We start from the raw sequence: 25,096 nt of genomic DNA on the forward strand, positions 1-25,096 counted from the left end.
TTAAAACTATGGAGAAAAATGTTTACATAAATAAAGGGTAAGAAATGTTCTCCCCTTCCAACCGTAGCAACAATCTTTAAATTAATAATTAAGTAATTATGATTTTTCATCAATTCCTAGGGAATACTGATCAGTGGGTCTAATAAATAATCTCTCTGAATCACATACAACTTTCCTCATGACCCCCTCCCATGACATTCCCAACTCTTCAACTTCCTTACAAAGTAATAATGAATAAAATGACTTGCCATACAAATAAAAAGGGTATTGAGGCTAAGATAATTATTCAAAAACTTGGAAATCAGGTAAAAGTAAATAACAGTGTAGCCTTTCCTTGTCAAAGTGGAACAATATTTAACAGGCCCATCCGGGGATTATTTTATCTCTGTGTTTGACTTTGTTATTTTCTATTTTGATAGATTTTAGAGACTGTTAAGTTATACACTACCTTGTTGATTTTTGTTTTGCAGAAATAACACCAAAGGCTATGGGTTTATTGACCTGTAAGACATCAATCAGTTTTGTATCTGTGAAATGTAGCAATGTTATTTTAATATTCTTTTGAAAAGAATATCCAATTCCTCAAATGTTGTCTTCACTCCAGATCTGTATGAGAGGAATCTTTTAACTTTTTTGAAAATTACACTTTGACAATAATCACCATCATACAAATAGGCCTACTATGATTGGGTCTACTGAATTGATTCTACATGGCCTTAGGAAGGCAATTTGTAGTAATCTTAGCTCTGCTGTCAGGTTAGATTTGCAGGGGGCGTAGGTTGCCGGGGGTTCTATCAAGCTATGATATCCTGGTCCTCTCTATTTTTTTCCTCCAAAACACAATAATCCTTTGCACAAACAGACATCAACGTTTCAGTTTCCTCATCATCCAGTAAACATGAACTTTGTACTTATTAAATAAACATTATATGCAATCTCAGGGAAGGAAAGCAGCTATATATATAGCAGATCTCAATAGACTATCCAGTGAGTTCATTTTCAAATGCATCTATTCATTTGTCCTAATCATTGCTCTATTTAACACCTTTCCTCCACAGTGCCATCTTATTCATTCCTTTCTTTTATTTATAAATAGAAGGAAGAGTATGCTTACTTTCCTACCCTCTCTAGCCAACCCTTTCATTGTCCTGTGTCTATAAGAAGAGAGGCTATAAAATGTCCCTCAGCGCCCACTCCACTCAGACCATTCACTTCACTGCATTCACAAGCCTGGCTACGGAGATTAGAGAGAGCTGTGTTTCCTTATGTCATAGAAAGCACCCTTTTGGAATAGGTAGAAAAGTCATTGCAGTGTGAATCTTGGTTTTCCATGAGAAGTCTGACACTATTAGATATTATTTGTCTCAATATTTTCAGTTTTTTTCAATGTACATGAATTTGTTCCTGAAAACGACTGCTGGCTATCCAGACTTCTCATTTACTTTGTCTGAGACTTGGTTTTGGTGGCCAGAACTCTAGTTTCACATTTATTGGAATCTTTTATCATTGCCTCCACATCTGATTCCAGGTATTCCTGTCTGCATGTTTTTTTCTCCTGGTTTTATCCTCTTCTGTCCACCTCACCACCCTCCCTTTGTATTGAGATTCTGATTAGGAGCTCAATATAATTTGTCATTCATCCAAATTGACTCTAGGTGCCCTTTGGGTCAGATCATGGTCTGTGTCCTGGGGATAAGGAATGGGCATGGAAGATACAGCAAAGAACCAGAATGACAAGACCCACATTTCTGTGGTGCTTGGGATCAGAGTGAGAATGGAGATGAGTAATAAAAGGAAAATAAATTTTGAGTAAGGGTAAATAATAGCTCAAACAAATTAAAACTGTAATTTTAGATTGCGATAGGTGATAAAAAAACAAAAAGGGTATAGTCACCAGGGAAGTATGGCCCCTGGAGTATCTTTCTGTGAGGTGATCCTTTAACTGAGGCCTGCATTATGAAAAACAAGGCAGTCATATGACATTTTTAGAAAAGAGGAGCACAGCAGGGATGGGGAAACTGCAAATTCAGAAACAGACCAGGCAATTTCAGGAATGAGAAAGACCTGTTTGAAGAGAAGTGGTTGAGTGGAGAATGGCAGGAGATAGATTTGGAGATCATATCATGTAGGGTTTTCAAGGTCAGAGTAATTTAATTCTAAGTTTAATGAGAAGACTAAAGGATTTTTCAACAAGTGCATGGCATAATCTGTTTTCTGTTAAAATAAAGACGTATCATTCTGGTTCAGTAATGCCAGTTTTTTTTTTTACTTGCTAAGGCAAATGTTTCTAAAGCAAATAAAAATAGCACAATTTATCCCAGTCAATATTTGGGGCATACTTTTATTAAAAACATATTACTTTTCTTCTGTTTTAAATTTAACTGGTTGTCCTGTAGGCTACCTGGTGGCTGTACTCTGATTCTGTTTAAAGTATATTATGGGAGAACAAGAGAAAAATTAATAAAAACAGTTTGAAGACTAAAATAATAATCCTATGTGAAAAAACTGTGTACAAATTGTGTTGACTTGGAGATAACAGTGGAATAGGAGAGAAGATGGAGAGATTCAAGAACTATTTTTACCAGACTTGAGGGTCTCACTGATAAGCCTATTCAAAGGTGACTCATGTCAGATAAAACTAGGAGTAAAGAGAATTCCAGTGTTTAAGTCTTGATAAACGCGCATATCATGATAAATGCAGATACACTCAGACAGGGAAGACTGAAGAAGGAACTGAATTGAAATGTTTTCTTACAGAATTTTGATTATTTTAACTTTTTTATCTTTTATTTGCTCATACAATGCAAGGTTGATCTATTTATATTTTAACTTATCTTGTTAATACTGATCCTATATGAGTGGTGTTTTCAATAAAATAATAGTGCCTTGTCTAGAGTGCAGTACTTTTGTGCAAGATAGCAGAATATTGGAAGGTAGCCCCTACTGCAAAGAGAAGGATATTTGCCTAAGCAGTGGAAGTGGAAGATGGTTAATGGATGTTCCATGATACACGGGCAGGTGTTGGTGGTGGGGAGTTCCAGGGAGTAGAATAGAGATGATTAGACACGAACAGCAATCTAGAGAATAAAACAAGGGGTATGCAGAGATCCAAGCAGATGAAAGTAAGAATCAGGGAGGCCTTTAAGCCATTAATAGAAGTAACCATTACACTTGTCTTCAAGAAGCAAGGTAGCTCCTTCAGGTTTGGAGAAAGAGTAATGCATGATTCAGAAACGATGCCAAGAGCAATAGAGTTTTGGCTTAGGGGCACAAGGTTAGAGGTTGCACTGCTCCTCACTTCTGTGCCTGGGCCAAGCACAAGCCCAAATGGAGACTGCAAATGACGGAATGCCTGTGTCACCTTAAATTCATAGTTGAATTCCTAACTTTCAAGGTGATTTATTATGAGATGGGGCCTTTGGCAGGTGATTAGGTCATAAGGCTAGAGCCATCATTAATGGGATTAGTACCATTCTAATCCCATTATAAAAAAGGATTAAAATGCTTATAAAAGATTACCCCTCAGCACTCTCTCTCTCTCTCTCTCTCTCTCTCTCTCTCTCTCTCTCTCTCTCTCTCTCTCTCTCTCTCTCTCTCTCTCTCTCTCTCTCTCACTCTTTCTCCCTTCCCATGTGAGGATATAATAACAGATTGGCTGTCTGCAACTCAGAAGAGGGCCCTCACCTGATCCCAACCATGCTGACACCCAGATATTGGACTTCCAGCCTCCGTAACTGTGAGAAATCAATTTCTGTTTTATAAGTCCCTATTTTTAAAGTCTATGGTATTTTGTGAGTGCAGCCCAAACTGACAGAGACCGATATAATAAGTGTCTAACACTGATAGAAGTCAAGTGAATACATTAATAAATAAAATATGTTCTGTCATTGTGTCAACCAGAAACATATTCTTAGCAACAAAATTAAATAATCTCTATTAAGCTACAGTTTTTTAAGACTGAAAATGGGTAAAATATGAAAAGATGACTAGACTATTGCTTATGTCTGGATCTTGCAATGAACTGACAATGATTGAATGAACAATAATTAAAACAAAGACATTCATAAATCATATGACTTTATCTTTATTCCACAAGATTTTTTTCTTTTTTTCAACACATTCACCAATTATGTTTATAATCAAAGTGTTCACATAATCCCTGCGGTATTGTCAGTAACGATCTAAATAGTTCTTCAAGTGAGTGTAACTATATTCAAAGTGAAAAGGATTAGAATACAATTCCATAAAAATCAAACTAAGTGGAGAAATAGAAAGTTAAAAATATGTCTTTTCCAATTAATATTTGTTCTAAAATATTTGAAACTATCTACTAAAATTAAAAGGCAGTCTTCGGTTTCTGGCTAAGATGGAGTAGCAGAGACTGGATAATTGCTCCTACTTAAAGCAAAGCCAGAAAGCAGCTGACACCAGGCAGCAAGGACAGTAATCCCTGAGAGTTGAAGGACAGTGAGGCGAACCTGCCACTGCATCAAGGACAGTAATCCCTGAGAGCTGAAGAACAGTGTGGAGCACCTGCCACTGTCCCAGCCAACTCAGGGACAGCGTCCAGGCTGTGAACACCAGGGTCTGTATGAGCAGATCAGAGGGTCCCAGGGGCAAGGAGTCTGAGAGAGAGCAAGAGGGTTCAAGAGCCATCCACAGAGGATCCCTGCCTTCCCTTCAGCTCAGAGGTGAAGAAAGTACATGAAACCCAGGAAAGGACCATCCAGAAGGATGAAAGTAGCAGGACTTGTGCTCATGCCAGCCTGAGAATAGTGCCGTTTTCCAGTGACCAGCTTGGAAAATGTCAGGGTTCATGAGTGTGGGGGGGAAGGAATGAGTTTCATGCTAGGAGGCATGTGATGGCCATGGATATGTTCTTGATAAAGATGGCGTTTCTGTGAGAGATACACACACACACATATAAACTTTCAAGTTGTGCTTTAAGTATGTGTAGTTATTGTGTCAAGTATCCCTCGCTTTTTGCCTTAAAATTAAAAGACAAATACAACTTATCAATCAATATATTAATTTTAACTCAAAACATTTAAATGGAGCTGAAATTCAATTGTGTTTTGAAAACAATTGAACTTTATTTTTAAAAAATCATAAGAATAAAATGCTTGTGTTCATCTAGCTGTTAAAGAAAACCAGTTCCATAGATCCTGTATGTAACATCTAAACTGACACATCTATGGGGGTTATGAGGAAACATAACGGTTTAAGGTGACAGTGGCCTTCTGTGGCCACAAGCAGTGACGCCACCCCAAACTGCCTTGCCAGTCACTGGAATAGGAAAAGAAGCAGAAATGGACTCTTTACAGGTCTGGGAAAGGTCGTTATGTCCTGAAGAGATCTGTGGCCTGCCTGCTTTCTGAGAGGGAGCTCTGGCAAGTTTCCTGAAGGGGTTTGTACCCAGCTTCTACCCCCAGTCTTCTACTCTCTGCACTTGGAGTTGGTGGTCCCCTCCACCATCAGCAGCTGCACAGCTACATCCTTTACGATGGACTTTCAACTGCCTTATATTTCCAAGACCAAGGACCAGTGATATGCAGAAGCTGTCCCCTGCTGTTCCCTTCTACAACGTGTTCTAGTTCCCCAGTGTCAACGCCCAGGGCTGGAGCCCACGTGATGGATACTGATGTGTTGTTCAGTGCACTTATTTTGAGTGTGTTTGTGGTATCAAAGGAAACACATAAGGCACAGAGCTTAGGCAGGACCCATCTTGCTGGGCTGGATGGGCGAGCCAGACTCAAGGCTTTGCTGAACTCCATGCAGGACTACTTGTGGTATATCACAATGAGGACATTTTAGATGTCTCCTTATTTAGGGCCAAGACCTAGGATGGAAGCACACAGGTGAGGATCAAGGAGTTCCAATTTTGGTTAATGAATAGTTCCCACGGAAAGTGAGAGGCAAAGAGGGAAAGCATATTGTTCCAAGTAGCACATTAGCCTGGAATCTCACTGAGTCCACCACGAAGACGTTCATGTTTTAGTTCTTTGCTTAAAATTATCAAAATAATGTGTTTTTCTTTTCAAAAGTGATTTCATAGAGGGTACACGTTTACCTGGAACCACTAACAGAGAGATCGTGAGAATTGCTTCCTGATTAGAGAAATCCATTTCTGGACTCTCAAAGGATGGCAATTATGCAGATTTATGTAAACTATATGCAAATCACCTTGAAAATAAAGTGTGCAAAGGATAAGAGGAATGCTCCCAAGCTGTGACTTGTCTGTCTAAAGTTGTTTAGTGGAAAAAGATGCAAACCCCAGTGCAAACAGCAGCTGAATTATGGAGGAGAAACCTTACCTCCTACATTCCTTTTGAAAATAATTAGATTTAGGTGAGATAAACAGTTATTCTGCCTAACAAGATCACAATGTCTCCTTAGCATCCTGAATACTAAGCAATACGGATTTTTCTAGTACACAAACAGCCAAGTCAGAGTGGTATTGAGCTATTTGGCGTAGCTTTAGGATGGTACTAACGAGTCTTCAAATTACCTTTCTGCCAGTTATGGGTCACGTCAACCCTGTGAACTTTCTTGACCTTCGAGTCTCAGTTTCCCCATTTCTGTTATTGCAGAGAAGATGAAATGAATCATTCATTATAGGGCAGCAAGGTCAGGGCCCCAAACCACCCCAAGCACTCTGTGTGGTCACAGCTCTTGTATCTCCCTCTTGCTATTTTTCTAAATGTGTAGCAAGCCCTCTGTTGACTTTATTGTTGACTGTACAGGGACGGTAAATAGAAGCAGTGCATAAGAAAAGTTGTATAGAGACAACCACAGCCTCTGAGAAAATCTTCACAAATACAAAATAGAATCAAATTGAAAAGGGAAGAGAAAAAACAGAGCCCCAAATCCTGAAGTGAGTGCTCCAAGCCCACAAGGAACAAATGGGAAAAACAGGAGAGGGCAATCAGAAATACCTTTTTTTGTGTATATAATATAGATGTTTATAATATATAAACATGATCACAATGGCTGGGCCCATCATATTGTTTCATTTTGCCTCTTCTGCTTGATCCCCACTGTCTGAGCTTCCTCCAGGAGAATCTGTGAACATCGAAGGTGGGTGGCCAGCCTGGTGAAGTGAGGTCCCCAGGGATCCAGAGTAGAGAGTCAGGTCAGGCCAGCCCCATTAGACAGGGAACAATCAATCAAACAAAGGCTGCTTTGCTTAAGACAGATGAACTTTTTTGAATCTAGAGTAGCTCTGCTTTTTTTTAAATGCACACTGTTGGGAGACAGGATTGCCCCATTACAGAAGTAACCTGTGCAGCTCCCTCTACTGTTCATTCACAAGTATGAATCGACAGTTAAGAATCAGCAGAGAGATAAGGAACCTTAAGAGCCTCAAGACAGGACCAACAGACACCAGAGTACACAAAGATAGTTAGCATCCTAAGAGACTTTTAAACATATTTCGATTAGTAACCTAAAATACTCAGTTGTGTAAGACATCCAGAGCAGTGGATCCCAACCTGGGGGACGTGGGAGTTGTTCACCCCTTCCACCATACCCAGCAGCTATTTGGCAACACTTGGGAACATTCTTTCCTCTGGGCATCCAGTGGGTAGAAGCCAGGGATGCACCTAAACACCTTATAGTTCACAAGGTAGTCCCCAACAGCAAAGGATGACCCCCAAATGTCTATTGTGCTGGTGGAGAAACATTGATTTTTTTTTTTTTTGCTTAAAAAAAAGAGCTATCTAAGAGAAAGAATCGGGAAGACCTCCTTTCCTGAAAGAAACATAAAGGAACAAAAGAAAGAGATAATGTATTGATTACATGAGGCTAATAGCCGAGCCAGTGACTTTGATAGTAAAAGTCAAGTAAATCTCTTAATAACTTAGATTTGAAGAACAAGGAGATCAAAAGTAATAGGGGAGAAAAGGTAATAGCCATGAAGAATTGATTCCAGATGTTTCATATCCATGTAAGGAGTATACAAGCCATAGAAAACTGAGGAGAAAAAGGAGATAATCCAGTAAATGGCACAAGAATGTCTTCCTGAGTTGAAGTTGAAAAGGCCCATGGTATATCCACACTGATTAATAAAAACAATCCATGTTTAGAAAAATCCTTCTGAAACCACGGATATATTGCAATAAGAATAAAAAAAAAGAGAGAATCATAAAAGGAGGCAAAATGTGGAGGAGCTAGAACAGGGTTCGATATGGTTTACTTCATAAAAATTCAAATTAAAAAGATATCAATCAAAAGACAACGCTTTTACAATTCTGAGAGAAAATTAGAACTAAGTTTCAATAATCAACCTAATAAATTTTTAAAACCAACAAAATTTGTTTTAAATGCACAAGATACAAAAATTATTAAGTAAAAAAAGAATATATATTTAGAATAAGCCATCAAAATAAATTATATTTTTAAAAGTTAATGAGAGAAATATCCCAAAATACTAAAAAATAATTTGTTTTTACCACCAGAAATATGTTTATAATATTGTTCCTATATCTTTTGACTACATAATTATTGTTCTCTTCTTATTCAGCATCAAGACTTATTACAAAAGATAGCTGGGTAGTTAAGGTTATATAAATGAGAATGAGTAGGACAATTTAAGAGATATAGAACTCTGAAATAGATGCCTGTATATGTAGACAGTTGATATGGGAAGAGGTAGCTCTGCAGAATAAAAAGAAATAGCTATTTCAGTAAAAAATTTATGGTCAGTTGGATATCCATAGGAAAAACTTAATCCATCCTTCATTCTATGTTTTAAATTAAGTTATAAATGCATTAAAATTTAAAGGCGAAAGAAAAAATAATAAAATTTTTAGAAAATACATCACCGCCAGGCGCGGTGGTTCACGCCTGTAATCTCAGCACTTTGGGAGGCCGAGATGGGCAGATCATGAGGTCAGGAGATCAAGACCATCCCGGCTAACAAGGTAAAACCCCATCTCTACTAAAAATACAAAAAAAAAAAAAAAAAAAAATAGCCGGGCGTAGTGGCAGGCGCCTGTAGTCCCAGCTACTCGGGAGGCTGAGGCAGGAGAATGGCGTGAACCCGGGAGGCGGAGCTTGCAGTGAGCAGAGATCGTGCCACTGCACTCCAGCCTGGGCGACTGAGCAAGACTCCGTCTCAAAAAAAAAAAAAAAAGAAGAAGGAAAAAAAAAGAAAATACATCACCACAAAATATAAATGACAAATAAATTGGAGTCTTTTACAATTAAAAATTTTGTTCATTTCTTGTTTAATTAATTTTTAAAAATTGCAATTGTTTTGGGCATACAAGTGGTTTTGGTTATATGGATGAATTCTATAGTAGAGAATTCTGAGATTTTAGTGCACCTGTCACTTGAGCAGTGTACACTCTACCGAATATATAGTCTTTTTTCCTCACCCCACTCCCACTGTCCCCTGACCCTGAGTCCCCAAAGTCCATTATATCACTCTGTATGCCTTTGCATCCTCATATCGTAGCTTCCACTTATAAATGAGAACATACAGTATTTCATTTTCCATTCCTGAGTTACTTCACTTAGAATAATGGCCTCCAGCTCCATCCAAAAGACATTATTTTGTTCCATTTTATTGCTGAGTAGTATTCCATGGTGTATATATACCACATTTTCTTTATCCACTCATTGGTGGATGGGCACATATTTTTGCAACTGTGAGTTGTGCTGCTGTAAACATGCATGTGCATGTGTCTTTTTCTTACAAAGACTTCTTTTCCCTTAGGTAGGTACCTAGTAGTAGGATTGCTAGATGAAATGGTAGATCTACTTTTACTTCTTTAAGGAACCACCATACTGTCTTGAATAGAAGCTGTACTACTTTACATTCCCACAAGCAGCATAAAAATGTTCCCTTTTCACTACATCATGTACAAATGTACATGTACATTTTCAATTACAACATAATTTAAAAGCCAAAAAACAATTATTATTTTTTGACTTTTAAATTATGGCCATTCTTGCAGGAGTAAGGTGGTATCTCACTGTGCTTTTAATTTGCATTTACTTGATGACTAGCAATGTTGAGCATTTTTTCAAATATTTGTTAGCCATGTGCATATCATCTTTGTAGAAATGTCTATTCATGTCCTTTGTCCACTTTTTGAAGGAATTATTTTTTGTGATGCCTCGCTTCAGTTTGTTTGTAGATTTTGGATACTAGTTCTTTGCCGGATAGGTAGTTTGCAAATATTCTCTCTCATTTTGTGGATTCTTTACTCAGCTGATTATTACTTTTGCTGTGCAGAAGCTTTTCTAGTTTAATTAGGTCCCATTTATTTATTTGTGTTTCTGTTGCATTTGCTTTTGGGGTCTTAGTTATGAATTCTTTGACTAGGCCAATATCCAGAAGAGTTCTCCCAATGTTATCTTCTAGAATTTGTATGGTGTCAGGTATTAGATTTACGGTTTTGATCCGTCTTAAGTTGACTGTTATATAAGGTGAGGGATGGGGATCCAATTTTATTCTTCTACATGTGGCCTGCCAGTTTTCCCAGCACCGTTTATTGAATATGATGTCCTTTGCCTAATTTATGTTTTTGCATGCTTTGTCAAAGATCAGTTGGCTGTAAATATTTGGTTTCGTTTCTGGGTTCCCTACTTAGTTCCATTGGTCTAAATGCTCAGTTTTATACCACTACTACACTGTTTTGATCAATATAGTCTTGTATAATTTGTAGTTGGGTTATGTGATGCCTGTAGATATGTTCTTTTTGCTTACAATTTCTTTGACTATGTGAGCTCCTTTTGCTTCCATATGACTTTTAGGATTATTTTTTCTGGTTCTATGAAAAATAATGATAGTATTTTCATGGGAATTGCATTGCATCTGTAGATTATTTTGGGTAGTACGATCATTTTCACAATATTGATTCTTCCTATCCATGAGCATGGAATGTGTTTCCATTTGTTTGTGTCATCTATGATTTTTTTCAGCAGCGTTTTTTAGTTTTTCTTGTAGAGATCTTTAACCTCGTTCATTAAGTATATTCTTTGGTATTTTAATGTTTTTGCAACTGTTGTAAAAAAGATTGAGTTCTTCATTTGTTTGTCAGCTTGGCCATTGTTGGTGTATAGCAGTGCTATTGATTTGTGTATTGACTTTGTTACCTCAGACTTTACTAAATTTGTTTATCGATCTGGTGAGAAAATATTTGCAGGTTATACAACCAGCCAAAGACTCATAACCAGAATGTAAAATTAGCTACTAATATTCTACAAGAAAATGTTAGACAGTCTAAGAAAATTGGCAAGAGACTCCAACAGATGATGAACAGCAGAGAATATTCTAAAAGTCAATAAACCTACAAAAAGACACTCAATATCATTAATGAACAGGGAATACACACTAAAATAAAAATACAGTGAGATACCATACAAAGCCTTTGGATGGCATCTGAAGACTTTGTATGGTATCTCACTGTATTTTTATTTTAGTGTGTATTTCCTGTTTATTAGTGATATTGAGTGCTAGGGATACTGTGGAACAACCTCATGCACTGCTAGTGGGACAATTAATTGGGAAATTAGTTTACATTATAAAGTTAAATATAAACGTACCTATTAGCCAGAAATTTCACTCCTAGTTTTGTACCCAACATGTTAGCATAGTAAGAGTCATGTCAATGAAATTCATAGTAACATTATTTACTTAGTCAAAAATTGAAATTAAAGCAATTATCTTCAATACTAGATTTAATAGGTAAATTTTTATAAAATCATATGATTGAAGACATTCATTTCAAAATTTTAAAATCAATACTTTCTTCTCTTTCCTTTGCAAAATTCCTATGGCTCAACAATCCTCAGTTTGTATCAATAAGAATTTACTCATCTTACTGGGAATGTAATTTATCTCACTTAAGATTTTGACTTCCTTTTGGATGACGTCTTCTTCCTATTGACCATGTTTTCTCTGACTTCATTCATTTTGTGCCTTGCACTGAACTTAACTAGGAAGCTATATTCTCATGCCTTTAGCCCTGGTTGCAATCCTCAGTTTTAACTTTACAATTTATTCTTGTATATTGTATTTTTAAGAATGCAAATAATTTCTGCCCATTCTTGATTACCTGTATTTATTTTAATCTTCTTGCTAGGCTTTTTAAAATAATTGCTGCTTTCTGGCACTTATTTTATAACTCACAGGCATCTTTTAAGCTGGACATTGCACACTTCACTTTTGAAAGCCTAGTATTTTGACATGCATCACAACTGTAAATCATAACATTGCCTTTGTTTTCTAAAACTTTTTGAAAGCTGTCTTCCTGAAGTTTGAAAAATAGGTGACACATTTTCTCCCAAGCCCTTAACTCTGCCACTTTCATGACAGTTTCTCTTTTTTTTACCTACTCCTTTCACAATAGACAACTTTAAAACAAAATATGATAAATGGAAGAATAATAGAATGTTTTGCTCCTGAACAATGGATTGCATGTTGCTATCCCCATGTGAAGTTATTTCTACAGAAAGTTAAAGCCCCTATCCTGCTTTCATATAAGCTATGTTATAAGAAAGCTCATGGAATGAAAAATTGACCTGTTTTCCAATAGCAGTCAATCTTTACAAGCTATGCGGTATCATTAAAAAGTCTTATCATATTACCATGTGATTTTCTTGGGAATTTAAATTTTAAAACTTCTGGACTTTGACACACCAGCACAAGAACAAATCAGGGAAAAAGGTGAACATCTGCATATATAATGATGACAACTTTAACCCTCCTGATTGCTTCTGGGGATAGTGGAAGCCAGACTACAGCTGCCAGGAAATAGAGCAGAAGTTTCCACTCAGGGGTAATTAATTGTCACAAAAGAAAATACTCAAAATACACTAATAATTTGTATTTCCCTCAACAAAACAACATTGTCTTTGCCTAACTACACCATGGTAAAAACCAACCTTTGACCAGTCCAAACATGCACACATTTTATGTATGCATGTTTCTTACCAATTCTTTAATTAATATCCAAGAATGTGCAGTAATTACAAGACATTAGGAAACATTTCTAACATAAAGTCAGGGAGGGACAAAAACAAACAATGAGAACGAAAAGCATTCCAGAAGAAACAGAAAATGAGATGAAACTTAAAAAAGAAAACAAAGAACAAAATACTAAATGTATTGATTAGATAAGATACTTCATCTATGACACAAGAAGTTTCTATATTTATCTGTCTATCTATCTATCTATCTATCTATCTATCTATCTATCTATCTATCTATCTCAATTCATAACACTCCAAAGGAGAGATTGAAAATTAAAATTACAGCAGAGTAATTTAAAATTGGATAGAAAAAGATAAAGCTAAGGAAGTCTCCTAAAATTAGAAAATAAAGAAGACAATGAGAAGACGAAGAGTGGAGATATGAGAAAGAATCAACTGAGGAGACTGAATATCCAAATAATGGGAGGCTGGGAGAAGGGAAATGAAAACAGTAAGAGGGGAGTTGTCTAAGAAATCATAGAAGAAAATAAATCAGAACTGAAAATGTGTGTGTAAAGATGGGCAGACTCCATGAAGTTCAGTATAAATAACATGAGAAGGATCCTACCAAAGCATTTGAGAAGAGAGGAAAAGAAAATGTCTTCTCTGGGAAAAATGAAATAGGATGGCTGGGCTACATGGAGTAGCCATTGGAGGGTTGTGAATCACAGCACAACAAGATGAACTGTGTCACTGTGAACTGTGTTTTATCAGGTGAGGAGATGAGATACAGAGAGACAAGAAACATGAAGGAATTTGGAAGGGAACTATATGTCCACCGTCACATGCAAGCTGTATTCTGTTGAATGTTATTTTAGGAGGATGCTAAGGCATCCCAGAGGGCTGAGCCCCTGAGAGGTTGAAGGATGAGTGGTGAGGGTTTACAGAGAAAATGCACTTGAAGTATTGGCCTGAGAATAGGATGCCATGACTTAAATATCTTTTTATTCTTTTCATGAAAAAAAAAGAAGAAAAACAAAATGAAACAAAACATCACTTGTGTTACAGCATAGCAGTACGGAATTTCAGAACACAAGGAATAAAGAAAAATCCAAAATCTTCTAGAAAAGGGACAAACTCCGAAAATCCTATAGAGAGTATTGCTGATTTGATTGATATCAGGCGTTTCAATAGAAATATTGGAAGCCAGAAGACAATGGAGTGAATGAAGTCCTTAAAATCATGAGGGGAAATTACTACCCATAAAGAAATCAATTACCATATAAACTTTATATGGAAAGAAAACATTTGCAAACCTATATAGAAATCTAAAAATTAACATCTTGTGAGCTACTGAAGAATGCCTATCCTTCCTCTCCCTATCCCAGCCACCCACAGGAGTAAGCAAGAAGAGAAATAAATCACATCCAGAAAGGAGACATGGAACACAGGAGAGGATGACGGGCTGCCCAGGACAATGGTGAAGGGAAGATTAAGGAGAACACCAGGACAGTCGATCTAGAGAGTCCCCAGTAAAGACTGGTAGAAAAGAATGGTTGGTTCCAGAAAAAAATTCCACAAATTAATTATTGAATTATTTGAAAATATGTAAATGCATTTTTTCCCCAGGTGGTCTAAAAAATAATTAAAGTAAAGGAAAACATAGATAGTTATCTAAGTTAAAATATGTAAAAAGAAATGTAATTCTAGTATGTTATTTGCCAAAGCTGTGAAAAATATTCAGTCTTAATATCATAGCCAATGACTTACCAACAACAACATAGGCTATAACTCCTTGGAGGTAGAGGGAGTGAAGTGTGTGTGTGTGTGTGCGTGTGTGCACGCGCGAGCGCATTGATTTTGCAGGTACATGTATATAAGACTTAGAACTTTAACTTTTGTATTGGGAAGACAATAAAATCCATCTAAAACTGAAAAAGTGGCTCTATAAGAGTTAAGTGAAAATATGAATGTAAACACAAGGGAAGTTGACAGGAAAGGACAGGAAAGGAGAATTTTGTTAGAAAGCAGATAGTGTAATTTGACTTTTTAGATTTGTTTATTATATTAAACTTTATATCTGATTTATGTTTTTATTTAAAAATAGACAGCTATTTTATAAGTAAAGCTATTTAATCCTTCTTCATGAAATTCTTATTTGAAATTTAAATAAGAAGCAAGCACTTTTCCTCACCCATTCATGTCATTTCTAAGAGCAAAAGAAAGTAAAGTAGAATTTCTTTAACTTTCCAGAAATGTAAATCCACCTAATACCTAAGTATCTTAAATGGCCAATGTCATAATAACAAGGAAGCTTGTTATTAATCATAAGACTAGGCTTCTGCCGTTATAAGAAATGAACTTCTCCTCCACAAGTAATTATTAACTGTTAAATCCTAGGTGGCAGCTGCAAGAGAGAGAATGTGGGTGCCGTAAATAGAACAATTCTATGATTTCTCATTTAACCTATGAGCCGCTTATCTCCTGTGATCAACTGCCTATGGAAAGACTGGCTAAGAGTTTCATTTAAAATAAATGGCATTTTCCAGATGACTTTCATTGCAAAGAAGCCAACAGTGGGCACAGGATTCATTAGCATTGAGAAAAACAGTCAGGGAGTGGGGAAAAAGAAGAGAAGATGCTGGCGAACAAACTGATCTAAAGCCGAATGAATAAACAGCAAGATTTATGAACTCTCATACTTTAATTTTTCCCATATATATATTTTTTTATTTTTCTTAGAAAGCTTAATGACAGAAAAGAAAAAAGTGAGCATGGACTGAGAAAGCTGTTCAATAGATAGGGATAATTTTATACATGATGTGAATTACCTTTGTTTCTTAAATATTCAGAAAATTCCTTTTGAGGTGTTTTTTTTTGTTTTTTTTTTGTTTTTTTTTTTGTTTTTTTTGTTGTTGTTGTTGTTGTTGTTGTTGTTGTTGATACGGAATCTCGCTCTGTCGCCCAGGCTGGAGTGCAGTGGCCGGATCTCAGCTCACTGCAAGCTCCGCCTCCCAGGTTTACGCCATTCTCTGCCTCAACCTCCCGAGTGGCTGGGACTACAGGCGCCCGCCACCTCGCCCGGCTAGTTTTTTTTTGTATTTTTTTAGTAGAGACGGGGTTTCACCGTGTTAGCCAGGATGGTCTCGATCTCCTGACTTCATGATCCGCCCGTCTCGGCCTCCCAAAGTGCTGGGATACAGGCTTGAGCCACGGCGCCCGGCCCCTTTTGAGGTTTTTCTAACGTGTATTGCCTGTGAACATTAGTAATTTGACTCTGAAGTCATGAGATATACTAATGGAAAATCTGATATGTTAATTAGGCATAATTATTTTTAATATCTCTTTTGTAATTTGGAAAATCTTATATTTTCAATATTCTCAATGTCAATTAGTTGTAATTTCCCATACCTAAGCAGAGCATCAGCAGGGTTTCTAAATCAATGAAATTCCCTTTACCAAATTATAGGGAATGCGACTAGATCTGTTCCTCCATTATTAAGTTCAGCTTGATCAAGCACATTCTTAATGGTTCAAATCAATGCTTTTTCAAAAACAGACATCCTACTTTGCGCATGATTCTAACCTAGATTTTCTAGGTCTAACTCACAAAGCAAAGTAACAAAAATAAAACTTGAAGGAAAGAAAAGGCCCCGTTACAGTGAGATGTAGTAGTACTTAGGAAAGTTTAATGAAGTAGTATTTTAGCAGCATCCTAGAGAGTGCACGGAATCTGAGAAGTGAAAGGGAGCGAGGTTATTTTCGACAGGCAAAGAAATGTGTCAGGAAAGATCTCATTGGGAACATGCATAGACTTGCATGTGTGGAGGGAAGTGATTAGCACTGAGAATAAATATAGATTTAAAAATGGCATATATGGACTGCATTTTGTCGAGTAGATTGTCTATTCACCCCATCAAAGCACTTAGTCAACAAATGCGAAGACTGGTTGGTTATCTCTCTTTTTAAGTTTTTTTAAAAAACGTATTTTAATTTACACTGTCTTAAAGTAAAAAGAGGATTAATAAACTAGTATAGACGTCACACTAAACGCATTTAATAAAACAGAAAATTTCACGATAGGGATGTAGGCCTGTAACTTTAGAAGCAACGTGATGTTATTAGCAATAGTGTTAGCAACAAATCTTCTGCTGGAATGTGGATGACACTTTCAGATGCTTTCATCATTGCATCATCCTAGATATATATTATGTTCTGTATCCCTATCTTCTTTCACATTACGTTGGTTGTGGCTATACTTCACAGCAGACTTAGCAATGTGTGAAGGTTTTCAAGTTTTATTTTAGGATACACTCAAAGGTCAGATTTTATAGTACAGAGACCTTTCTACTAGCTTCACAGATGTCTGCTGATGGATGTTGGATGCATCCCATCTTGCTAACACTCCAGCTCTTAAGATCCTTCATGCTCCTCATCCGGTCTCACATCTGGCCACCATACTCTGATCCTTACACAAGTTATTAATTTTCAACTTTCTTTCCAGAAGTCACCCCCTTTCCACTCAGCTCACTAATGGTCACTGTTCCTATTACTTTTCCTCTCAGGCTTCACTTTTTCAATTTGATCCTCAACTGAACACAGATGCTTAGTTGAAGTTGACATCTATTTTTACAGCTCCTTGCTGTGGACGTCTTTATCAGCCTTGGATGCCAATCCTGACTATACTTCAAATCTAATCATATCCAGTGATCTCCAGCTAGAACATGGAAGTTGTTGATTTTCATGCAAACTGCGTAAACCATGGAAACTGAGGAAATGAGAATCTTCTCCACTGTGAAGGTCAACTACTAATGCTTTCTGTCTGAGAACATTTTCCCCAACATGTCTTTTTCCTGTGCTCTTTTGCTGAAAAAGGTCTTTACATTCCCCCTTCCTTCAACTTCCAAAATTTTCCTGATTCTCCATTATCTTCCGTTTGGTATCAATGCAGTTACATCTGTATTTACTCTATTTAGATTATATATTAAGCTGCTCCACAAACATCATTTTAGATAGGTTTTCCATCTTGTTCTTTTCTGCTTGTTTCATAAAATGGTACTTTTGTGCTTGTTTTACAAAATGGTTTGGGCAAAAATCCATAATTTTTTTTGTGGTAAAATTTATAGGTCTATCAATATTTTCAAAAGTAGTCCTCTTAGTATGTGTTTATTTGGTTATTTAAAAACCACTGACTACTCATATTTCATTTTATTGAACGTATTTTCTAAGCTACATATTTCTTGGAGTGTGAGGATTCTATTGAATGTTTGGGAGAGTTTTGTCTGGTGTGTGTGGGAGCATAGGCCTCTGACTATAATAAATGGCTCTCCTAATTCCATATCTTCCCATGTGTAAACCACAGTCAACACTCCTCTGTGAAAGGCAGTCCTGAAGTTTCACTGCAAATCCCATTCAGATCCAGGTCCAGGATTGTTCACTATGCCCAACTGGGGCTCTTTGTAAACAAGAAAACTAGATATCAAAATATAAGTCTGCTTCCCTGCACAGGCAATATGTAATTATGGAGCATTAACAAAAAGTATAACTGGACTCCTACTTACAAAAGAGAGAATGAGAAGCACCAGTTATCTTGATTCCATAGGAGTCAGTATATCGTTCCGGGCAGGAATGGTAAAGGCTCACATCTGGGATGGGTAGGATATTGAAGAATCTACAACACAGTAACATTTAGATTGGGGTTTCCGCCATTTTCCCAACATCCTGCAGAGCTACAAGGAAAAACAAAAAGCTATTATTTTCCACTATGACTTACGCTGCCACACTTTCATTACCAAATTCTACGTTAATTAAGATTGGGTGAGGTGAAGAGTGCCTGGAACCTCAGATAATAGTGGCTAAACAACACCAGGCCTCAATCCTTGCTTGCGTGGAAGCATGGAACTATGCCGTCAGGACCCATGAAATGCCTTTGCTCCATGAACCCCAGTGGAGTCCAGGCTGCTTGGAGGTTGACATCCCTAGAACTTTGTCTTCATTGCCCAGTGTGAATCCATGTTCATGCCGCAAGCAGCAGGAAGAAAATGAGAAAGAAGGGACCAAGGTTGTGAGTGAGGCATATCTTGTTTACGGAAATATTATAGAAAATGGCCCTTCACCTTCCCCTAATAGACCAGGGCAGGGTCATATCATCACACCTGGCTGGAAATGGGTCTGGGAAATTGACTTAAGGAAGGATCCACCTAAAAACTGGATGCTGCTTTAGGATCTCCCATTCCTGGATTCTCACTGCATAGAAATTACAATAGGGTTGGTCTTTCCATCCTTATGTGATTACTTGATTTCTGGCCTTTATATCCCTTCAAATGTCTCAAACTCATTGTTACCACAATTTTTTTTTATGTGCTGTTATTTCTGCCTAAATGCCTAACTTGTCTCTCCATCATATCTCAGGTTAAATTACACTTATATATACTTCCATGGAATTATGTCTATTTTCTTGCTAAGAATAATCTCAATCTTAGTATACTTTTGTGTCTGATTTTTACCCTGTGTCATTCACTAGATTTTAAGTTTGATATGAAACCCAGAATCAAACAGTCCAAGAGCAAGAAGCACAGGGCCAGATGCTCAAAACTATTTGTTAAAGAAATAAATGAAAGCGATGTATAACAGTCAAACAGGTTTGCGATGTAATATGTTGTTTACATCACCAACTGTAAGCTCCTCAAAAGCATGGACCTTGTCCAGTTTGTTCACTGCCAAATTTCATGATCTGTCAGAGTCCCTTGTACATATTAAAACTAACTTATTAAAGCAGTAAAAAGAAAATGAATAAGTGCCATGTTATTTTTGCCTTACTTTGTGTGTGCCAAACAATTTAGGGCAGCCGTCTCAGTCGTAAGATGTACCACTTTTAGAGGATGATGTGTCCTCGGAGGAAGTTTACTGTATATTTAATGGTACATTTGTTTGGAAAGCTTGTGTATGTGTGTGTGTGTGTGTGTGTGTATCTATACTCATATTTACTAATACACAAGGTTTGTAGATGAGGCTTGACTAAATCTGAAGGTAAGAGTCACACCTGGAGCATCTTCGTACACCCAGTTCCGGGCCAGCCCCAGCGTAGAGACTACAGATCATTTACATTTTCTGGTCTACCACATAAACTGCTGATTACTTTCCTATTTTGGAATGACACAGTTCAGAAAAAAAATGTAACTCTTAATATTCCTTTGCCTGACTATTTGCTATTTTACTTATGAAGATAATGCGTTCCAGGTAATGATAAGTTTTGATACTCCTTTCTATCTTTCTCCCAGGTATTTTCTGAGATTTTGATTTCAGAATGGATTCACAGGGGTTAGAGTAATGAGTGAACTGTTTGAAAGAACACTGCTTCCTCAGTAGGGAGCAGCTGCCTGGTTCTCTAGCTACATTTGACCCAGGATGCCTTAGACAATCCAAGAAGTGAGGACTCTGTTTTCTTCAGCAAAGACTAAGTGGGTCCCATTCTGTTCCTTGGCTTTGTACTTGGGGCAAACTCCTCTGAGTCTCTGGCAGTAATATTTCCCTTCATTTTTACATATCTTGTTCATTTTTGTCTCTTAGTAATTGTGGATTTTAGTGGGCAATGGGAAGTGACTATATCGGAGATTGTTCTCTAGAAGCCACTTGCTCTTAAAAGGCCACGGTGATCTACTCCGTGCTGGCAGAGTCTGAAATGTGATGGTGGACTTTGTCAGCTCAGTGTTTTCTTGTCATACAAAGCTTTAAGTAGTTACTGCGTGCCAGTGTTCTGAGCGCTATACAAACAGCAACTCACGCAATTCATATAACAATGCTGTGATGATTATTGACTCTGTTTTCCAGATAAGAAAATTGAAGCACAGAGGAGTTAGGTGATTGGCTTCAGAGTCGAAGCTCCTGGCCACTCCTCTCTGTTGCTTCTTCCCACCTGCTTGTGAGGCACCTCTCTGCCCGTTGCCAATGCAACACCTTTTATTCACTATCTTCCCTATCTCCAGCTTTACAGCATCTTCTTGTATGTTATCATACATGTCAGATAAAAAGTTACAACCCAAAAAGTGTGGTGTGATTCCCTCTACTAAAACGTTTTTCACTTTTTTTTTTTTTTTTAAACTCAGGTGTTCTTATGAGCCTAAAGTACACCATTCTATCCCAGTTAAAAAATAAATAAATAAATAAACCTCAGCCAATTTTTATGCTGTCATTACACAGGGTAAATCTAACTTTGCAGAACTAAAAAGAAAATGTTTGTCTCTGTTTCAACAATGCAGAGTAGTATCCCAGCTTTCACATGACAAGCATAATTCACCGAAACATTTTAATAGTTCTGTCTCGAGGATTATAATTAATAAATTATATTTGAAATTCTCTCTGCATGACTGTCTTCAAGCTGAGGCAGTGGTTTTCTCCTGCCTTCAGACTTGTACCCCAACTGGAACTTATAAAACCGGCATTCCTGGTTCTCAGGACTTCATACTTAAGCTAGAATGATGCCATCAACTGTCCTGGGTCTTTAGCTTTCCAGCTGTCGATTCAGGACATCTCAGCCTCTATAATTCATGTATATGCCTAGTTCTGTTTTTCTGGAGAAATTTGACTAATACAGTTTGTCAATTTCTGCAAAAAATGCAAGTCGAGATTTTGATAGAGAGTACATTAAATCTGTATTCATCATCATAATGATCACCTTCTTTGGTTATAGAATTTGGGGTTGAGAGTATTTGTTTTTCTTTTAAGTCTTTCTTCCTCCCAGCAGTTCAAATATATTATTTCCTCATTTTGTGGCTTTCATTGTTTTTGTTAAGCGGACGGTTGCCAATCTTTTTTATTTATTTATTTATCTATTTTTTATTGCACATCACTCCTTTATTATACTGATCTGGAAAAAGGATTTAGTACAGTTATGCTCAGGTGCTCAGGTGAACACTGGACCCATGTGGCAGAGCCAAGCAACTAGAACATGATTCAGAAATCAGTGAAAGACACACTTGGACAGGACCAAAGGGCATTTCACTGCCATGAAACAAAGCAGGAAGGGATTCTCACACACACAGCAGGAAGCACTCCTGCCCCTCAGAGGTCGAGGAACTGATCCCACACTGGTATGAGGAATGGCTTATTTTCTGATGACCACATGTGGGACTATTTCAACCACCACAAGAAACCCCAGAAGCGTTATTGTTTTGTATTATTTATATGTACTATGCTTTTTTAATAAAAGTAAATGTAACACATAACTAAATTCAGGATTGATCCCAAACTTCTAGAACCAGGTCCCCTAGGGTCAGGGAGGAAACAGTTGTCACATCACCACGCAGGTTACATTCATCCTCCACTGGAATGACTAGAGCGCCCAGGCAGTGGCCTGACTGCAGAAGAGCAGAGGACTGGCTCCTGGGGACAGACAGGCTCTGGTGCTTCTCCTCATTGGTCATGGCTTAGCATGGTTCCTCCCCACAAGTCCTTAGTAAACAAAGAACTCGCAAAAACCCAAGTTACTACCTTTAAACTCTGTTGGATAAGGGGGGCTTTTCCACAGCTTGGGCTGAGAACCTATGCTCTAGAAGTGCTATTCTGACTAGATTGTACGAAGGGAGTGGGTGCAGAAGACAAAATGGCTAAAATGAAAATGGGAGCCACTGGTCCCCATCTGCAGCTACAACTCAAAATGTCTACAGATGTGGTCAGTGTGACATGTGCAGGTGGGAGGGGCAGAGGGACAAGACGGGCAGGGAGGGTGCTCCTGGGGACAGTATCCTCCCCAGCTGGCCTTCACCACTTGGCCTTGCCCTGGGCGGCCACAGCTTCCATAGCTTTGCGCACCATCTCTTCATCCCCCAGAAACTGCATGGGCTTGATATGCTTCAAGTTCTTGTCCAATTCATAGATAATGGGAATACCAGTCAGCAGGTTCAGCTCCATGATAGCCTCTTCAGAGAGACCCTCCAGATGCTTGACAATGCCCTGGAGGCTGTTGCCATGGGCTGCAATCAGCACACGTTTACCCTCCTTGATCTGGGGAACTATTTCTTCATTCCAGAAGGGCAGAGCTCTGGCAATAGTGTCCTTCAGACTCTCACAGGAGGGTAGCTGATCTTCTGTGAGGTCTGCATACCTGCGATCCTTACTGATGTTGCTGTAGAAAGGGTGGTCAGGCTCCATTGGAGGTGGTGGGACATCATAGGAGCGCTTCCAGATCTTCACCTGGGCCTCACCATGCTTTGCAGCAATTTCTGCTTTATTGAGACTGGTTAGATCCCCATAGTGCCGCTCACTGAGGTCCCAAGTCCTCACCACTGGCAGCCACATCTGATCAATGGCATCCAGCACTGTCCAGAGGGTCCAGATCGCTCTCTTCTGTACTGAGATGAAGCAGATGTCAAACGCATAGCCAGCATCTCGCAGCGCCTGCCTGCCGCGCTTCGCCTCCTCGTGGCCCGCCCGGCTCAGGTCCGCGTCCTACCAGCAGCCAAAGCGGTTCTCCAGGTTCCATGAGCTCTAGCCCCGCCGGATCAGCACCAGTTTGTAGGCGGCCATGGCTGCGGGCTGGGGATGCGGCACCGACTGCCCCGTTGCCAATCTTACACTTACTCATTTGAAATTAGTTTCTCTTTTAAAAAATTCCCACTTACTATCTCTAGAAATATTGTTTCTGCTCCATGCTTTCTCTTACCTCTTTTTCGGGGACCTCAGACTTCACTGTGTTCTCTGTGTTTTCCATTTGATTTTCTGTATTTTCATCTTTACCTCTCCATTTTTTATTCTGGATATTTTATGTCTTTGTCTATATCTAATCTTTGTCCAGCTTCATCCACTGAATTCTAAATTTGTATTATCTCTTCTGTTCTAGAATTTAAATAACTTCTTTTATAGTTCCCAGTTCTCTGTGGAAAGTCTTGTCTTTTATTTCCTTGCATATATTTTTCATAGCTATAGTAAAGCCTATCTCTGATAACTCTATTATCTGCATTCCCTGCCTATTTCTATTGTCTATTATTTTTCTTTGCAAAATAGCATTATTTTTCATATTATCTTGTATCACATTATTTTGTCTCCTCATATATTGATTATTTCTCTTTCAGTTCCAGACATTGTATTTGAATAAGTATAAAAATAATGTTAACCTTAAATTAATATTATCTTCTTCTGAAATTGACTTATATTTGCTTCTGGAAGGAAGCCAGGGGAGTAGTAATCCCATATGGCCTTGATCTAATCATATATTGAGATGATCCAAAGCTGGTTTTCCATCCCTGCTATGACCAGTCTGTTTATGAATTACTATCGCTCCTGTTATTACCCAATGGGCTCTTCCTGTTATTACCCAATGGGCTCTTCTTGCCTACTGTACAGATAAAGTCAACTCACTGAGACAGCCTTATTACAGCAGAGAAAGAGTTTAATAATCACAGGGCTATCCAAGTCAAAGGACGGGTGTAATTATTACTCAAATAAATCTATTCAAAAACTCAGAGGCTAGGGTTTATCAAGGATAGTTTGGCAGGCATTAGGCTAGGGAATGGAGAATGCTGATTGGTTGGGTGAGGGATAAAATTATAGGGGGTCAAAGCTGTCTTCTTGTGCTGAGTCAGTTCCTGGGTGGTGGGTCACAAGACCAGATGAGCCCATTTCTTAGTATTGGTTACTGGTTCAGGTGGACCACCAGCTAGTCCATCAAAATGCAGGGTCTAGAAAATACTTCTATTACCAACCTTAGGTTTTACAACAGTGATGTTATCTACAGGAGCAAGTGGTAAGGTTACAAATCTTGTAACCTCTGGCTGCAGGACTCCTGAACTATAATTCTAACCTTGTTGCTAATTTTAGTTTTACACAGGTGGTTTTGGTACCTGAGCAAGGAGGAGTTAGTTTCAGGAAGGAGCTCTTATCATCTTTGTTTTAAAGTTAAATTATAAACTAAATTCCTCCCATAGTTAGCTTGGCTTATGCCCAGGAATGAACAAAGGCAGCTTGGAGGTTAGAAGCAAGACAGAGTCAGTTATGTCAGATTTATTTCACTGTCATAATTTTTCTGTCAGATTTCCCTCACTATCATAATTTTTGCAAAGGCAGTTTCACTCCTAGGTTGTAGCACTTTGAGATCCCAACCCAAAGCCTGGCAAGGAGGTTAGTAGGGCCTTCTTTAGCAGACGCTGAGCAAAATACCCTTATTTACAGCTTCTCAGTC

At 38.0% G+C, this 25,096-nt stretch overlaps 1 pseudogene; it reads right to left on the reverse strand.

Annotated features, from left to right (window-relative positions):
• Window positions 1–21,826: 21,826 nt before the first annotated feature.
• Window positions 21,827–23,474, reverse strand: LOC102144043 (phosphoglycerate mutase 1-like; annotated as a pseudogene).
• Between the last annotated feature and the right edge of the window lie 1,622 nt (window positions 23,475–25,096).

Source organism: Macaca fascicularis, chromosome 3 (assembly GCF_037993035.2).
Source record: "Macaca fascicularis isolate 582-1 chromosome 3, T2T-MFA8v1.1".
NCBI lineage: Eukaryota > Metazoa > Chordata > Mammalia > Primates > Cercopithecidae > Macaca > Macaca fascicularis.